The sequence below is a fragment of the Pseudophryne corroboree genome, chromosome 6 (genome assembly GCF_028390025.1).
Source record: "Pseudophryne corroboree isolate aPseCor3 chromosome 6, aPseCor3.hap2, whole genome shotgun sequence".
In the NCBI taxonomy this organism is placed as follows: domain Eukaryota; kingdom Metazoa; phylum Chordata; class Amphibia; order Anura; family Myobatrachidae; genus Pseudophryne; species Pseudophryne corroboree.
This window is the reverse complement of record NC_086449.1, coordinates 545,283,117-545,300,320: the sequence shown is the minus strand read 5'-3', so window position 1 is coordinate 545,300,320 and position 17,204 is coordinate 545,283,117. Positions and strand designations below refer to the sequence as shown.

General features: G+C 42.7%; 1 protein-coding gene across 4 annotated transcripts in view; it reads right to left on the bottom strand.

Moving 5' to 3' along the window:
• Positions 1 to 17,204, bottom strand: part of MGAT4C (MGAT4 family member C) — a 210,686-nt gene that overhangs the window by 74,873 nt on the left and 118,609 nt on the right. The window contains exon 2 of one of the 4 annotated variants that reach the window (XM_063930504.1): positions 8,151 to 8,256. The exons of the other annotated variants lie outside the window; for them this stretch is intronic. The gene's annotated coding sequence lies outside the window, so the exon portion shown is untranslated. The remainder of the gene's footprint in view (positions 1 to 8,150; positions 8,257 to 17,204) is intronic. 4 annotated transcript variants of the gene reach the window in all.

Genomic DNA, 17,204 nt, shown 5'->3' with positions numbered 1-17,204 from the left:
ACCATTGAAAGAATGGTGGAGGATTATATGAGTGACCGCATCCAAGTAGGCACGTCACACAGTCCGTACTTATACTGGCAGGAAAAAGAGGCAATTTGGAGGCCCTTGCACAAACTGGCTTTATTCTACCTAAGTTGCCCTCCCACAAGTGTGTACTCCGAAAGAGTGTTTAGTGCCGCCGCTCACCTTGTCAGCAATCGGCGTACGAGGTTACATCCAGAAAATGTGGAGAAGATGATGTTCATTAAAATGAATTATAATCAATTCCTCCGTGGAGACATTGACCAGCAGCAATTGCCTCCACAAAGTACACAGAGAGCTGAGATGGTGGATTCCAGTGGGGACGAATTGATAATCTGTGAGGAGGGGGATGTACACGGTGATATATCGGAGGATGATGATGAGGTGGACATCTTGCCTCTGTAGAGCCAGTTTGTGCAAGGAGAGATTAATTGCTTCTTTTTTGGTGGGGGTCCAAACCAACCCGTCATTTCAGTCACAGTCGTGTGGCAGACCCTGTCACTGAAATGATGGGTTGGTTAAAGTGTGCATGTCCTGTTTATACAACATAAGGGTGGGTGGGAGGGCCCAAGGACAATTCCATCTTGCACCTCTTTTTTCTTTAATTTTTCTTTGCGTCATGTGCTGTTTGGGGAGGGTTTTTTGGAAGGGACATCCTGCGTGACACTGCAGTGCCACTCCTAGATGGGCCCGGTGTTTGTGTCGGCCACTAGGGTCGCTTATCTTACTCACACAGTCAGCTACCTCATTGCGCCTCTTTTTTTCTTTGCGTCATGTGCTGTTTGGGGAGGGTTTTTTGGAAGGGACATCCTGCGTGACACTGCAGTGCCACTCCTAGATGGGCCCGGTGTTTGTGTCGGCCACTAGGGTCGCTTATCTTACTCACACAGTCAGCTACCTCATTGCGCTTCTTTTTTTCTTTGCGTCATGTGCTGTTTGGGGAGGGTTTTTTGGAAGGGCCATCCTGCGTGACACTGCAGTGCCACTCCTAGATGGGCCCGGTGTTTGTGTCGGCCACTAGGGTCGCTTATCTTACTCACACAGTCAGCTACCTCATTGCGCCTCTTTTTTTCTTTGCGTCATGTGCTTTTTGGGTAGGGTTTTTTGGAAGGGCCATCCTGCGTGACACTGCAGTGCCACTCCTAGATGGGCCCGGTGTTTGTGTCGGCCACTAGGGTCGCTTATCTTACTCACACAGTCAGCTACCTCATTGCGCCTCTTTTTTTCTTTGCGTCATGTGCTGTTTGGGGAGGGTTTTTTGGAAGGGCCATCCTGCGTGACACTGCAGTGCCACTCCTAGATGGGCCCGGTGTTTGTGTCGGCCACTAGGGTCGCTTATCTTACTCACACAGTCAGCTACCTCATTGCGCCTCTTTTTTTCTTTGCGTCATGTGCTGTTTGGGGAGGGTTTTTTGGAAGGTCCATCCTGCGTGACACTGCAGTGCCACTCCTAGATGGGCCTGGTGTTTGTGTCAGCCACTAGGGTCGCTTATCTTACTCACACAGTCAGCTACCTCATTGCGCCTCTTTTTTTCTTTGCGTCATGTGCTGTTTGGGGAGGGTTTTTTGGAAGGGACATCCTGCGTGACACTGCAGTGCCACTCCTAGATGGGCCCGGTGTTTGTGTCGGCCACTAGGGTCGCTTATCTTACTCACACAGCGACCTCGGTGCAAATTTTAGGACTAAAAATAATATTGTGAGGTGTGAGGTATTCAGAATAGACTGAAAATGAGTGTAAATTATGGTTTTTGAGGTTAATAATACTTTGGGATCAAAATGACCCCCAAATTCTATGATTTAAGCTGTTTTTTAGGGTTTTTTGAAAAAAACACCCGAATCCAAAACACACCCGAATCCGACAAAAAAAATTCGGTGAGGTTTTGCCAAAACGCGGTCGAACCCAAAACACGGCCGCGGAACCGAACCCAAAACCAAAACACAAAACCCGAAAAATTTCCGGCGCTCATCTCTAGCATTTAATAGATTGTAGTGATACTTTTCAATTAATGCAAGACACTTTCATTGATAGATGACCTGATGTAATTGCTTTTGACAGTTATAATTTGCAGAAAAATAATTAATAATGAAATATTTATATTTGCAAGGTGACTTTGGTAAATAATTAATGTAATATTGATTTTTCCATCTTTTCTTCATTGAGAAAATTATATTAATATAGTGGTGTTAAATCTCAAAATATCTGCTACCAGCAGTGGAGGTAAATGATAAACATTTATTGTCAAAGACAAAATTTAGACTTATTTTTTAAATACTGGACAATGAAAGTTAGATAATGTGTCAATAGTTTCAAAAATGGGAGAGAAAGCCTAGCTTCATCCCTGAGTAAGGGATACTTATCTGGCAAATAAGGCTTACACAGCACTGGCTACTGAGGAGTATTTGTGTTGGCAACACCATAACTACACTTATGCAGAATTTAAACCATGCAACAGATCATGGGGCAGATTCATCGTCCTTTAAATGTCACAATTTCTACATTCCCCAGGAACATTAATCAAACTCAGAAAAAGTATTTCTTTCAGAGTTTGAAAGGGAAACTGTTCGCCACCCTGAGATGGAGAACAGCTTCCTGAATGTGTGCACAAGCTGCTGGCACCTTGTGTAACTGCATATGTAGCGGCTGGATCTTTTTAGATCCCTCACCGTGGTGCTCTGTTTTGTGCAGCTTACCCCTCAGTGCCACCAGCCAGCCTCCAGTGACTCCGTGAGCTGCTCCAGCAGCGGCTGCAGACATGGGGGACGGGGCAGCCATTGACACAGGGTGCCAGCGAGGGTGGTGCAGCCCCGGGGAGGCAGCATAGGTGCCAGGCAGTGGAGTGTGTGTGTCCACCGCTGCATGGAGTGTGCAGCAGCGGCCCACTCTGGGAGGCAGTATAGGTGCGGGTAGTGTGGGGTGGGGGGGGCACCACTACACGTAGTGTGCAGCAGCAGTCAGTCCCGGGAGGCAGTAATCAGGTCCTGGCAGCGAGTGATATTATATGTAAAAAAAAAAAAAAAAAATTATATATATATATATACTGTATATGTGTAATCATCACCTCCTTGTTCGGGTGCTGCGCATGCGCAGCTTCAAGAACAGAGCGTAGACAAGTGTGCAGAAGAGGAGAAAATTATCACTATCTGAAAAACTGTCTTCTCAAAAAGAGCAGTGATAATGTTCTCATGGGGGCATAATGAATACTGAAAAAGATTGTGAGAGATTCAGTGAGAATTGAAAACTAAAAATTCTCATTGCACAATTTTTTCATAATGAATATGCCCCTATGTGTCTCCCCTCCAGCCTATTCATTAGCCACTGGCAGAACTTCCTATGTAAAAGTAATGCTTAGGCAGGGAAAATTCTCAGATCATTAGGCAAGTGGTACCTTATTCTAAGTGGTAGAACAAAAGCTGATTTTAAAGTAGAAGTACACTGTATCAAGGAAATGCCCCCATAGTGTTACAAAAAGAACTTGTCCTTTTATTACCACTGCTGAAAATGACATAAAGGACAGTGGTCCATATGTAAAGCATAACAAGACACTACAGAATTGCATGCAGAACAGAAAATAGTCCAGTAGTCAGTTATGAAACTTCTATAAAAAAACAATATATAAACTGTATATTTACATGTAAAACTCATATTACAGTACAAAATGTAATATTAATATTAATTCTCTTTATATAAATCTATTCATATTAGCAAATTAATACTATTCTATAAACTAAGGTTCATTTTTCCTCATACCCAATTTAAAGAAAAACTATTAAAATTACTTTCTAAATTTTTCATTTTTAAATATTAAAAAAACAAGCTACAGTGGTCATTTTGTTGAAGCCAATGCATACAAAAGCAGATACCCACAATAATGATCTCTGGATTGTAAAAGAATATTTAATAAATATACTACTATACTGTAACTGGGAGCTTCCTAGCTGGTCTAGCTCAACTAGTGTAATTTTATACAAACTGACTGGTACAAAAACATATTTTTCCTACAATTGTTCCTACATATAAATGTAGATGTACAAATACACACACAATACATTGTCACCTCAACATGTTTATTTTTACAATGCAATACCAATACCCAAAAACTTCTGTTTTCCTGCACTATGACAAGTCAGTCTGTGTTCTTTAATTTAAGCTATTTAAGTACTGAAGAGCCCATATACATTATCAAGATTATTATGAAGAAATGAAGAGAATCCCCCAATTGTCCAAACACATGGGTTACCCTTTGCTGGCAGTTCAGAAATCAGTACATTTTGATTTATTTTGTCATACCTTTATAGACTTTCAGGACATTATGTTATGTTATAACAGTTCTGTAAACAAAGAATGTCTGAAATTGCAAATACTGTAAATGCTATTGAAGTTTGAGGATGTGCATTTATCATACCCTGTCAATGTCCTTCGTAGTGGTATGTGCCCATAACTGTATGTAATATTCATCATGTTCAGAGTCGCATTGGTGACCCTTCCCCCCCATATTTTTCAAACAGGTATATAATGCGAGTCCTGGGACATGTGAAAGCACTTGCTGTGAAGCCTCTTCCCACATTATATATATACATACACACACACACACACACACACACACACACACACACACACACACACACATATATATATATATATATATATAGCCCTTGGTCGGCGGCACTCGTGGCTCCCTCAGCGGGGAATAAAACGAGACCAAGTCACATTGGAAGTCAACGTTTCAATGTTATTGATTAAACATTTTCATTAGGACATGTCATCAGGGAGCCGTGAGTGCCGCTGACCGAGGGCTGTGTTTGTAGACATCCTTGCTGGGGATGCCATACGGAGGGCACCGGCCTAATTTATCTCTACTACATTGTATGGAGTGCTGCTGATTACTACAGAGTATATATATATATATATATATATATATATATATCTATATATATATATATATATCAGCAAAAAAGGTGTTTCCCCAGGGAGCTTGTGATCTTACTTGGTATGTCAACAAATTTATCACTTATACAATAAAATAGTCATAAGAGATAGACTTATTTATTTTTATAAAACACAGTAAAAATGAGCTGTATCACAGTATGTCCAAAGAGACAATCAATGTTTCATACATATATTGATGTTGGTAACAATTCAATTCAATCATATGTCAATATACAATTGGTCTTCCTTGAAGAAATGACAAAATTGCTGTCTTAACCCAACGCGTTTCGTCCTACAGACTTCATCAGGGGTATTTTATTTACAATCAAAAATCACAATATGGACAAGCAACTTAATGTGTCTTCAATAGGCAAATAAAAACACTTAAAAAGTGATATCGAACTCGATTTTACCACATGGAATATCTATTTAGCCGATTATTCAATACGACTCATTCTATGTTTGTTTATTGATCCCCACTTGATAAGGAGATTTCTAAGAACAACAGTGGTAGAACCAATAGTATTAAAAACAGCTCTTAGAGCAGCTTTCCACTAAATCGTATTGAGTTGTGGACAGAAAATCGTAATCGTGCCTCTACACTTTTAACAATGCTTCTGGCTGCTGCACACACATATACTGTATATGTATATATACATACTTATAGAACGCCTATACTTACAGAACACTCCCAAGAAATATATTTGGATCCCAGTCCTCTTAAATCATCATTTATGCACTTGAGACCTCTTTGTCATTTATTGTCTGCTTCAGAGATTTATACTAACCCAATGGTTAGCACACATCTCCAATGGTGTGAGGACTTCACATGTGCAGCCCCCATCTGAGAGTCCTCTCGCAGTGTCTGCAAGCCACAGCTCTATTGACAAGCTGTGGTATCTGGGAGGCAGAGAAGGGGCATTCCTGGCCAGCATTCCAGGTGACAGGGATGTGTAGACCCCATTTTCTGGGAGGGATGAGGCCAGGGTCTGCATGGCTGTATGCATATTTCCTGGCCTTGAAAGCTGCCAGGAACTGGTCAGGCTGAGTAAGCCTAATCTTACGCAGCCTGGTCAAATCTGCAACCATCGAAACTGATGGTCATATATTGATCTTGATCTGAGGCAGCATCTACCGATACTGCACTCAGATCACTAATGCAATACATGAGGTGTCTAATTTATATAGACACCTCCTGCTGCAAATTTGTATTTTGATGGATGGAATTACAATGCTGCCTGTGTGCAGCTCTGCAATTCAGTCCATCTCTGAATCAGGCCCTTAATTACCTTAACCTTTATTTTAAATCAAACATTTCTTAATAGTAACACCCAGGACCTTCAGTCATGTCCTCTTTCTTTAAGGCACACAAAATACTGTCATACCCAGGATTCGAACCCATGACCTTCTAATTGCAGTCAGACACTCATTACTCATTGAGATATTTGCTCCTGTATAGTAAGTATGAAAGTATTTTGAAATATGTGCCTTAAAAAAATAGTGTGTGACTAAAGGTGGTTAGGGATGTAAGGGGTAGATGGGAGCAGGCAAGTGATACTGGGAATTAAAGAGAAGAAAATTGCATTGATTGATTAAAACAAAACATTAGCAGGTGCTACAGAACAGCACCCCCTGCCTTGTGGTGGTATGGTAGCACATATCGCACCACCCTAAATTATGTCCCTGATCATGTTGTCTGAATAGTTTAACTACACCCATTTATATGCATGGTAAGAATTTGAAGATGCATCTACTTGGTGATACTCAGGTTTCTGTCTACTAGAAATCCCAGCATAATATAGCATTATTTTTGCAAATTATACCAGTTCAGTGATGCAATTACTATTTACTAATTTGTATTCTTCACATGCCCTTATAGGGGCTGATACAGAATTGGAAGCAAAGCAAAAGAATAGAGCACCTTTGCACTTGAACAAACCATGTTACAATACAAGGACGCTGGCTGCTGTTGCTTGTAGCCAACAAATACTGGTCATTTTTTTTATTTTTACCCTACAAGTTAGAAGAATTCAGCTAAGACATACTCTTCCCATCTCTAGCTCTCTTTACAAATTTTTCTCAAACTTGTTCCTCTTTTATTAATTTGTTCCCAACTTTGAATCACTTTTTTTTTAATGTGAATGTGAATAGTTTGCTATAAGGATTATTTACTTTTGGTCATGTGCTGATTATATGTCCTCACTGGCATACGGTATCCATATTTGGCCCTCCATGAAAAATATGTGGTGTCATGCATTGTTCAGTATTTTCTACTGAATCTGTATCTGTAATGCGATCAAGCACAATGTGAATGTACCCTGTGCATCACTACTAGATCTGAGTGCTATAGCAGTGCATCAAGGATGTTAATCTGATAAAAAAGGTGAGAGATAAATGATATGTCTGAGCTAAGTCATACATCCCATCAAGGAAAATCATGCAAATTTACACTGCCATTATTATGAGAAAAGTACAAATTCTAAGCCCTCAGTACACTCCATTTCTGATTGTGTGCAGCTGCAATGCAAAAAAGGTGCTACGTTGTGAGAAAAAGAGACTATAGTGTGAAAGTTCAAAAGTAGCTTATTGTGGTGCAGCGTCTAAAATGCACTATGCATTTCATGCTACGCAGGACAAAAAATGCTAGGTGAATAAGAACACATCTGTGCACATACAATATATGGGATAGAAACATAGGTCCAGATTTATCCAGCCTTGGAGAGTTATAAATAGCACAGTGATAAATAACCAGCTCCTAACTGTCATTTTTTCAAACACAGCCTGTGACATAGAAGTTAGGAGCTGATTAGTTGGTACTTTATCACTGTGCTACAGTATTTATCACTCTCCGAGGCTTGATAAATCTGGGCGATAGAAACATAGAAGTTGACGGCAGATAAGAACCACCTGGCCCATCTATACTGCCCCTTTTTGTATCCTTTGGATAGCCTCAACCCTTCTCTATCCTTAGTTCTTTGTAAGATATGCCTATCCCAAGCATGTTTCAATTGCTCTACTGTCTTAGCCTCTACCACCTCTGCTGGAAGGCCATTACACTTATCCACTACCCCTTCAATGCACTTGAAAGATTACAGGTAGAGATCTGCAAAATTAAGGCAAAACGCTGATTTCTATTTTACAACAATGAAACCTATTACCAAAATACAGTAAGAGAATGTTCAATCAAAAAGTACATTTTACCAGTAATTTTACTTCTCACATATGTTTTCAAAAGTTATACTTATGTAAGCTTCAGTGTTTTGGAGAAGCATGAAAATTGGATGCCATCGCTTTGAGAGACTTGATACTGTAGGAAAGAAACAAATAAATCACAATATATATTTGTAACAATGTCAACTACAAGAACAGTATACCTTAATTTTAACACTGCAAAGGAAAGAGTAATTATGTTTTTGTTTTGAAGTGGGAAATGTAGCAACATATTTAATAACTTGAAAGCAATGGATTTACAGAACATCTCAGCAGAGATGTGAGTTGTCCTGGTGATTTTATAAAAAAAATGTTTACATTTATGACACAAAATGAATCATTTCTCTTGTCTTATAGTGTTTTAGAAATGACAGTTTAAAATTGTGTACATTGCAGAATAAAGAGTGGAAATTTACCCACATACCCCTTTGACTGTTTTTTTTCTTGAATTAATTCCTTTATTGATCAAGACACTGTAGCTGGAGTGCTCAATGGCAAACTTTGATGAAAAACTCATTTTGGAAAGAGATTAATAATGTGGCTAGTAAAAACCAATTTTCTCACATTTAATCTCCTAATCTATTTTACATTATTTCCCTGGGGTATTCTGAACTTCACAGATACATGGCTCTGTGCAAATAATCAATTATACTGGAAGAAGCTTGTAAAGGTGTTTTTTGATATATATGAAACCTCAAGCTTTCTAAATGGATTTTTCTAGAGTTCTGAAATATATTACAACAAGTACTTTAAAATATTTACAATTTAACCCCTTCAAGACCTCATGCTTTGTTTTCCTTCTCCATGACTAGGAACATTTTGCAGTGTCTTATTTCAAATGCGCATACAATTTTTAGTCCACAAACATTGAGTGAATTTTAAATAGCTGATTTCACATATTTTAACACCAGTTAATTAATTCACAGTTTAATTTGTAAATGTATTCTGGATGTGGAAGTTGCAACTTTGCCATCCAATTGTTATACAGGAACTGTTTGTTATACAGGAAGTGCCTCTACAGCCATTGCTCATCTTGATGGCAGCTAGTAAAGACACACTTCTGCAGTTCTCCAGATTTCCACACAGATCAATTTACATATTTAAATGGTAGTTTTACCTATAGTGATACAAAAAATATGAACTTTGTATAAGAACTGATCACTGAGAGTACAGGTCTGATGATGATGGTGTACTCATTTAAGGCCTGTATGACTACAGTATTTGTATAGTTAGAGATAGCTGGGTCTATGTAGTAAGGCAAATACGGAAGACATGATAGCACATTCTATGCTTTCCTCCATATTTGTGTTATCTTGTTATCTTGGTCACATTGCATGGCTGCCTGTCAGCAGAAATATATGGAGGTGAAGTAAGGTGTGGAGCCAGCACACACTGATGGTTGTGTGACAAATTATTTTTTGAAGACATGTGTCCATCCTCCCTCATCAGCTACCTCAAATGTGAGAGAGGTCAACTCTTTATAAATGTATTAGAAAATTCCTTTATTAGGCTCCTACTCCAAAATCAAAGCATTGTAGCAGCTATACATGCTATACTATATAGCACCGCAAAAGCGCGGGGGGGGGGGGAGTGGTTGTCCTGGTTGCCTGGAAACCCCCTCTTATTGGCCAGCAGCTCAAATTATGACAAGAGCAATAGTGTAAAATACAATAGGTAGAGCTGCCACCACAACAAGCAGTTTAAAGGACAGAGCAGAGTTGCTGCACATGCCCAGTGGTAACACGGTCTCTTATCAAATGTGCTGTGTATACAGTGGGGAAAGAAAGTTTGGGCACCCCAGGCAAAAATTCATTTTAATGTACAAAAAGAAGCCAAGGAAAGATGGAAAAATCTCCAAAAGGCATCAAATTACAGATTAGACATTCTTATAACATGTCAAAAAAAGTTTGATTTTATTTCCATCATTTACACTTTCAAAAGAACAGAAAACTAAAAAAAAAACTTTTGCAGACGCCATTTTTTGTTTTCTGTTCTTTCAAAAGTGTAAATGATGGAAATAAAATCAAACTTTTTTTGACATGTTATAAGAATGTCTAATCTGTAATTTGATGCCTTTTGGAGATTTTTCCATCTTTCCTTGGCTTCTCTTTGCACATTAAAATTAATTTTTGCCTGGGGTGCCCAAACTTTTGATCCCCACTGTATGGAGCTGGGCCCTTAATCAATGCACTGGGCCAGAGTATAGCTGTCAGGAAGATTAGACAGGTGACTTACCATGAAGCGGAATATTGTATGCTTAGAAATTCCAGTTCTGTCTCTATTGGTTCTATTATGTTTGTGTATTTATTTATGTGAATAGTTATAAGCCTTCATTTGATGATAGACAATTTTATAGAATAATTAAAAAGCCACTATGACACTTTCTATTTTTAATTATGTATACATATTTACTAAGTAGGACAGCCGACAGGAGTATGTACATGTCCTATCCATTTACACTCCATGCAAGCTGGCATATGGTACAGTACAGTAGAAATATTTATCAGTTACTTGTACTTTTTGGGCTGTAAGTACCAACACCAGCATCCAAGTGCCAACCCCAAACAAGTTCCACCACTAGGTACATGCCTTACCTGCCTAATGGGAAATTTGCCACTACCCAGGGCCCATTCTCAAAACAGTATTTTCAGAAGCAAATCCTCACTCTAACCTATTACAGCCAAGTGTTCCTCCTCATTTGCCTTTCTCTGCCCATGCAGCCATCTCACTATAACTGTCCTCTCTCTCTATTTCTTTCTCACCAGACACAGTAAGAATGATCAGGACTTTCTGTTCAGCGGTTACCTCAGCCCAAAGCTCCTTCTGGGTAGCTATGGCAACCTACCCCCAACTCCCCTCATACCTATGGCAGTTGCATTAACTGCTGCTGTAAGCACTAAATGGTAGTGTGTGTGTGTGTGTGTTGGGGGGGGGGGGGGCAGGGTGTTACACACGCACATGTTATTTAGTGTACTGGTGTAATATGCTTGATTTTAGAAAATATACTGTACAACATAATAGAATTTGCAATCTTATAATTGTGGAATTATGGTATTACCTGAGTGACTTTAATGGATCCGCTTCTGTCGACAGGGAGTCAATAAAAGTGGTGGTACACTGTGCGGGGGGGGGGGGGGGTTAGCACCAGTGGCGTGCGGTGAGGTCAGTGGCTGGTGAGGCACTGCAGCCATAATGTCCGCCGAATCCTGCCGATGACCCCTACCACCACCGAGCCAATGCCCGCTACTGCCTCTGAGACGGTACCCGCTGCCACCGCCAAAGGCTTACAAACTCGCCCACAATCACCTGACTCAGCCCTCCGCCACTAATTTCTATCTCAGTCCGATGCCGCCAATGCCCGCTGCCTGCTCATCATACTTGTAGTGTAGTGTAGTGTACTTGTAGTGTAGTGTACATTTTTATAGTGTACATTTTTATAGAAAAAATAAATAAAATTAGTGTTTGGGACTGGGAAGGGAGTGGGAGGAGGACATGAATGCAATTTTGTTGTCCAGGGCTTCCATTAACTTAATGGAGAAGGGTCTGAATGGGTTAAAAAAAATGCGTGGGGTCCCCCCTCCTTATTATAACCAGCCTCGGGCTCTTTGAGCCAGTCCTGGTTGTTTAAATACTGGGAAAAAAATTGGACAGGGGTTCCCCGTATTTAGACAACCAGCACCGGGCTCTTAGTCCGGTCCTGGTTCCAAAAATACGGGGGACAAAAGATGTAGGGGTCCCCCGTATTTTTAAAACCAGCACCGGGCTCCACTAGCCAGGGACATAATGCCACAGCCGGGGGACACATTTATGTAGGTCCCTGCGGCCATGGCATTACCCCCCCAACTAGTCACCTCTGGCCGGGGTTCCCTGGAGGAGTGGGGACCCCTTAAATCAAGGGGTCCCCCCCCTCCAGGCACCCAAGGGCCAGGGGTGAAGCCCGAGGCTGTCCCCAGCACCCCTAGGCGGTGGGTCCAGGCTGATAGCCATGTGTGTAAAAAAAGAATATTGTTTTTTGTTGTGGAACAACAAGGCCCAGCAAGCCTCCCCCGCTTGCTGGTACTTGGAGAACCTCAAGTACCAGCAGGCGGGGAAATAACGGGCTCGCTGGTACCTGTAGTTCTACAACAAAAAAAATACCCAAATAAAAACACAAACACACACACCGTGACAGTAAAATTTTATTAATACACACTTACACACTCACACATACTTACCTACATCCCACGCCGGTCACGTCCAATTGTCCAGTAGAATCCAATAGGGCCGATACCTGTAAAAATGAGAGATATTACTTACCTACATCCCACGCCGGTCACGTCCACTTGTCCAGTAGAATCCAAAGGGGTACCTGTAAAAATGAACATTATGCTTACATATGATCCACAGGAGGGGGAGAGAGAGAGAGAGAGAGAGAGAAAACGAACACACACAACACACAGAACTAACCTGCTGCTGCTGCAGCCGGCGGAGGAGGACAGCCGCACAAGCCGCTGCTGGCTGTCAGGTGATCGGGAGCCGGGAGGACGGAGCCAGACGGGGGAGGACGGGGGGGAGAGCTGCACACTCCTCAGGACCGCCGCCGCCGCTGGCAAGGTGAGCGGGAGCCGGAGCAGGAGGACGGGAAGGGGGGAAGCCGCAGACACACTGGCCACCGCTACTCCCGCCTATCATTCACGCCGGGACCCGCCGCCTGCAGCGCCGCATGTGGGTGATTGGACAAGCGGATCCAGCCCTGGATCCGCTGTCCAATCACAGGTGCCTCGCTGACATGGGGGTGGTGTCCCTGTCAGCGAGGCACTTGGAACAGTGCCGCTTTCCCCATGTTTTTTCATGGGCTTTTACAGCCCAGTGATAGGCTCCGCCCCCCGCACTGTCCCGTTCCCATTATCCACGGGAGGCACCTGCTGTCAGTGCCTCCCAAACTGCTTTAAAGCAGTAAAATGAGTAGGATTCAATAAAGAAGATACTTATGACACAGAATATGTGTCATAAGTATCTTCTTTTTATTATTTTAATAATCACAGGGGAGACACTGCCTCCCCTGCCTCCCCTGACTGCACGTCCCTGGTTAGCACATCTAAACATACTTGTTGTGCTGTAATATACAGATGGGTCCCAATACAGCAGGGGATTAAGTCATTACAGCAGGGGAATAAGTCCGACTGGCCAGCTTCAGTTAATCCTATTAAAGGTCAAGATAAATGTGGACCCATCTGTATGTGCTGGCCAGTTATCCCGAGGATTGGCAGCGCTGCGTGTATTAAGCCAATATGCAGCACCCGGGACTCATTAGCATTAGGATTCACTCTCCTTCCAAGCCCATAGGAGTCTGGGGGCGGTTTAAAGGAGAGTCCTAAGTGCTGCATGGTGGCTTAATACACACAGCACTGCTGTTCGATCCCAGAGATAACCAGCAAGCACATATTTTACATAGCGCATAACATGTATGTTTATATGTGGTAAGTGCCTCCTGTACTGTGTGGTCAGCGCTGGTCATTAATAAGACCCAATAACCACTGCAACGTCGAGCACTGATTATAAAACTTGTGTGGGGATATTAACACTCAAGCTTACATGTGCTTTCGGTGTGCAGTAAAAACTAAAAATGTACATAACCAAGGGGCTGATTCAGACCCTGTCGCAGATGTGCTAAAATCGCTATGACGCAATTTCTGCACATCTGCGCATATGTGTATGCCGTTACGTGCATGTCCAAGCTCTTCAGAACGCAGTTTAAGACCTGCAGGGGGGCGGGAATGGGGCGTTTTGTGGGTATCGATGCTCTCTTTTAGGGGTGCGGTCTGGATAACGCAGAAGTATCTGTACCAGTTGAGGGGCGGGCCGCGGCAGCTTCGTGAAGTCACATGCAGCCGTTGCGACCCTAACATGGCGAGTATCTGTCTGCCTTTGCAGCTAGGCTGCACAGGCAGAGGGCTACTCAAAACATGCTAAAGCATCACTGCTGTGCGATACTTTTCATGTGTGAGGGGGGGGAGCGAGATACAGCATGTGGGGTTGACTTGCCCTGCCCTGAGCGTCCCCCCGCCTGTCAAAGAAATTGATCGTATATGTGTATTTTCTCGCACATCTACGGTCAGGTCTGAATAAGGCCCCTACTCTACAAAAACAAACAATAACAGTATCTGACACACTGGAAAGTACGCTAAACATTGGCAAAACTTTTTTGGATCAGGATACCGGAATTCATGCTGGAACTGATAAAAAATTAACTTTTCATTTTTGTTATGTACAGTATAATATACTCTTTTCTATTTTTTATGTTTTAGTTAGTAATGTGAGCAAGGTTAGGGAGGAGGATTTCACTTGAATGGGGTTGGGGCTTTTATTTGGCTTTTAACAGATATGACATTACGGGGTATATGTACTAAGCCTTGGAGAGAGATAAAATGGAAAAGACAAAGGGGTCTATGGGCCTAATTCAGCATGGATTGCTATTAAGAGAATTTGCAAATTAAGTGATTATAGAACGACTGAGCATGCATGTTTGACGACACAGGAAGCCGGCGTTTCTGGGTGGAAACCTGACGTTTTCTAGGTGTGTCAGAGAAAACGCAGGTATGCCCAGGCGTTTTTGGGTAGGGTCTCTGACGTCAGCACAGACCACTTCCAGGCCGTCTCAGTCGCAGATTAGCTGCAGCCTCAGACCTACTTACATTTGCTCAGATGGCAAAAAATCTTCGATGTTCTGGAAATTGCGCATGCATCTGCGAGTGGATTGTGATCTGTGATGCATTCGCAAACTTGCATGGGGTTTGCAACCACGTTCCTCAAGGCACACCAACAGTGCAGGTTTTAGTGATATCCAGGCAGCAGCACAGATGGTTTAATCAAAATAACTGAGCTACTAATTAAGTCACCTGTGCTGAAGCCTGGATATCACTAAAACAGGCACTGTTAGTGTGCCTTGAGGACCATGGTTGGGAATGCCTGCCATATATACTAATCCTTGGAGAGAGATAAATTGGAAAGGATAAAGTACCAGCCAACCAGCTCCTGTCTGTCATTTTTCAAACACTGCCTGTAACGTGGCAGTTAGGAGCTGATTGGCTGGTACTTTATGTCGGACTACATCTGGCTTCACTGACACTGGGCTGAGTGGCGGAAATTACTGGAGGGCTGCAGTCCTGCAGCCCTTAAGTGAAATTTGCCACTGCTTAGTACATATGACCCTTTGTACCACAATAGCACTACCAATACACTCTGGGGCCTTATTACTCAAACATACAATACCTAGGGCAGCATTATACCTAAATAGAGTTCTGCAACAACCATCTGATGTTTCTCTTTCATTCATTATCACTTTCAAAATGTCTAACTTTTTATATCTTTCTTTGGAAAAAAGATTTTGCTTTAATTTTTCATCAGCTTCTAGTGCAGGGAATTGAATCATCACAAAGACAGCTAACATCCTCTAATAGGTCACTTGTAAATGTAATGTAATAGACCTGTAAGCCTAATACTGTATCTAAGGCTAATTGATTAATTGTTAGCACTACAGACTACATTATGAGATAAGTATACTATTCTTGAATGTAGGGCTGAATACATTCAAGACACTGCAAAAACTCTTATTCATCCACTCGTTATCTCATGCATTGATTATTGCAATTGTCTCCTTACTGGTCTTCCCCAATACAAACTCTCACCACCACAATCCATTTTGATTGCAGCTGTGAGGCTGATCTTCCTCACTAAATGTTCATTGTCTGCTGTCCACTCTGTCAGTACCTCCATTGGTTATCTGTATACTACAACATTCAATATAAAATACTACACATATGGATATATTAACCAACTACACTAACATACAGTACATCTCTTTGCTTATCTCAATATATCTTCCAACCTAACCTCTCTGCTCTGCGCAAGATCTGTGTCTCTCATCCACATGCAGTGACGGAACTTGCGCCAGTGCAAGCGGTCTATTGCACCGAGGCCCGGCGCTGTGAAGGGGCCCACAGCCGCCGGCATTACCATGAGTCAGAGTGACTCATTGTATGCCGCGATCAGCGCTGCACCGCCCGCCGGCAGAGTGTATGCATGTGTTGGACCACAGCCGGCTGGTGTTCAGTTCCCAGCCGGAGTGGGAGGAGGTGGCGCTCTCCCTCTCCGCGTGGTTGTGTCCATCTGCTGGGCTGGCTGTTGAATACTGAGAGGAGGGAGGAGCAATGAGAGCTGTGGTCTGGGGCTGGGCTGCCGCTGAGTTGGTTTGGAGTTCATTCGCACTGGAGCAGCACCTACAGCGAGCCCCATTTCAGCAGTCATGTAAAGTATGTTTTAGGAGTAGAGGGGTGCAGGGCAGGCGGGGGAGATGTGCAATTAGCAGCGTTTGTGTGTAGATCTGTGTGTGTGTTTATGTGTGTGTGTGGAAGTGTTATGTGTGTGTGTGTGTGTGTGTGTGTGTGTGTGTGTGTATGTAGAGTGTATGTGTGTATATAATATACTGTATGTATATGTATCAGACCATATGGCGGCACACAGAGACTTGCAGAATAATGCAAAAATGTGCTTTTTATTTTTATGTTTCAGGCCTATGCCCATCATCAGGAAGACATAATCACAAGTTCAGTGCTGTTTTTATACATACAGTACAGACATACATCCACATAAATACCCTATTAGCCATACCAGGACTCTCCCTACATTTGAGCGTCTCTGGTCTGCCGTGCAGCAGGAATGCGACTCCATGTCGCTGGTGATGTCATCAGGATGCACTTATCCACCGGGCCAATCAGGTGCCATGTGTACCATCACCAGGAGCGGTTCTTGGCATGGGCAAGCAGTGGCCGCAGTCACCCCGCAGGTGCCCGCCGCCTACCCGCACCTGCATCCCGGTCCGCGGCTGCAGCAGACCCCGTGGGCTGTGTGGGCGCGCACTGCAGCCGGCGCCACTGTCAGACGCTAGAGGTCATAATTGACCTCTAGTGCCTGTGCGGCGCTGCTATGGGAGAGATGTCATGACGTCTCTCCCATAGAGAGGAGCGGGCGGCCATACGGAGCAGCAGTGGTCAGGAGCAGGAGCGG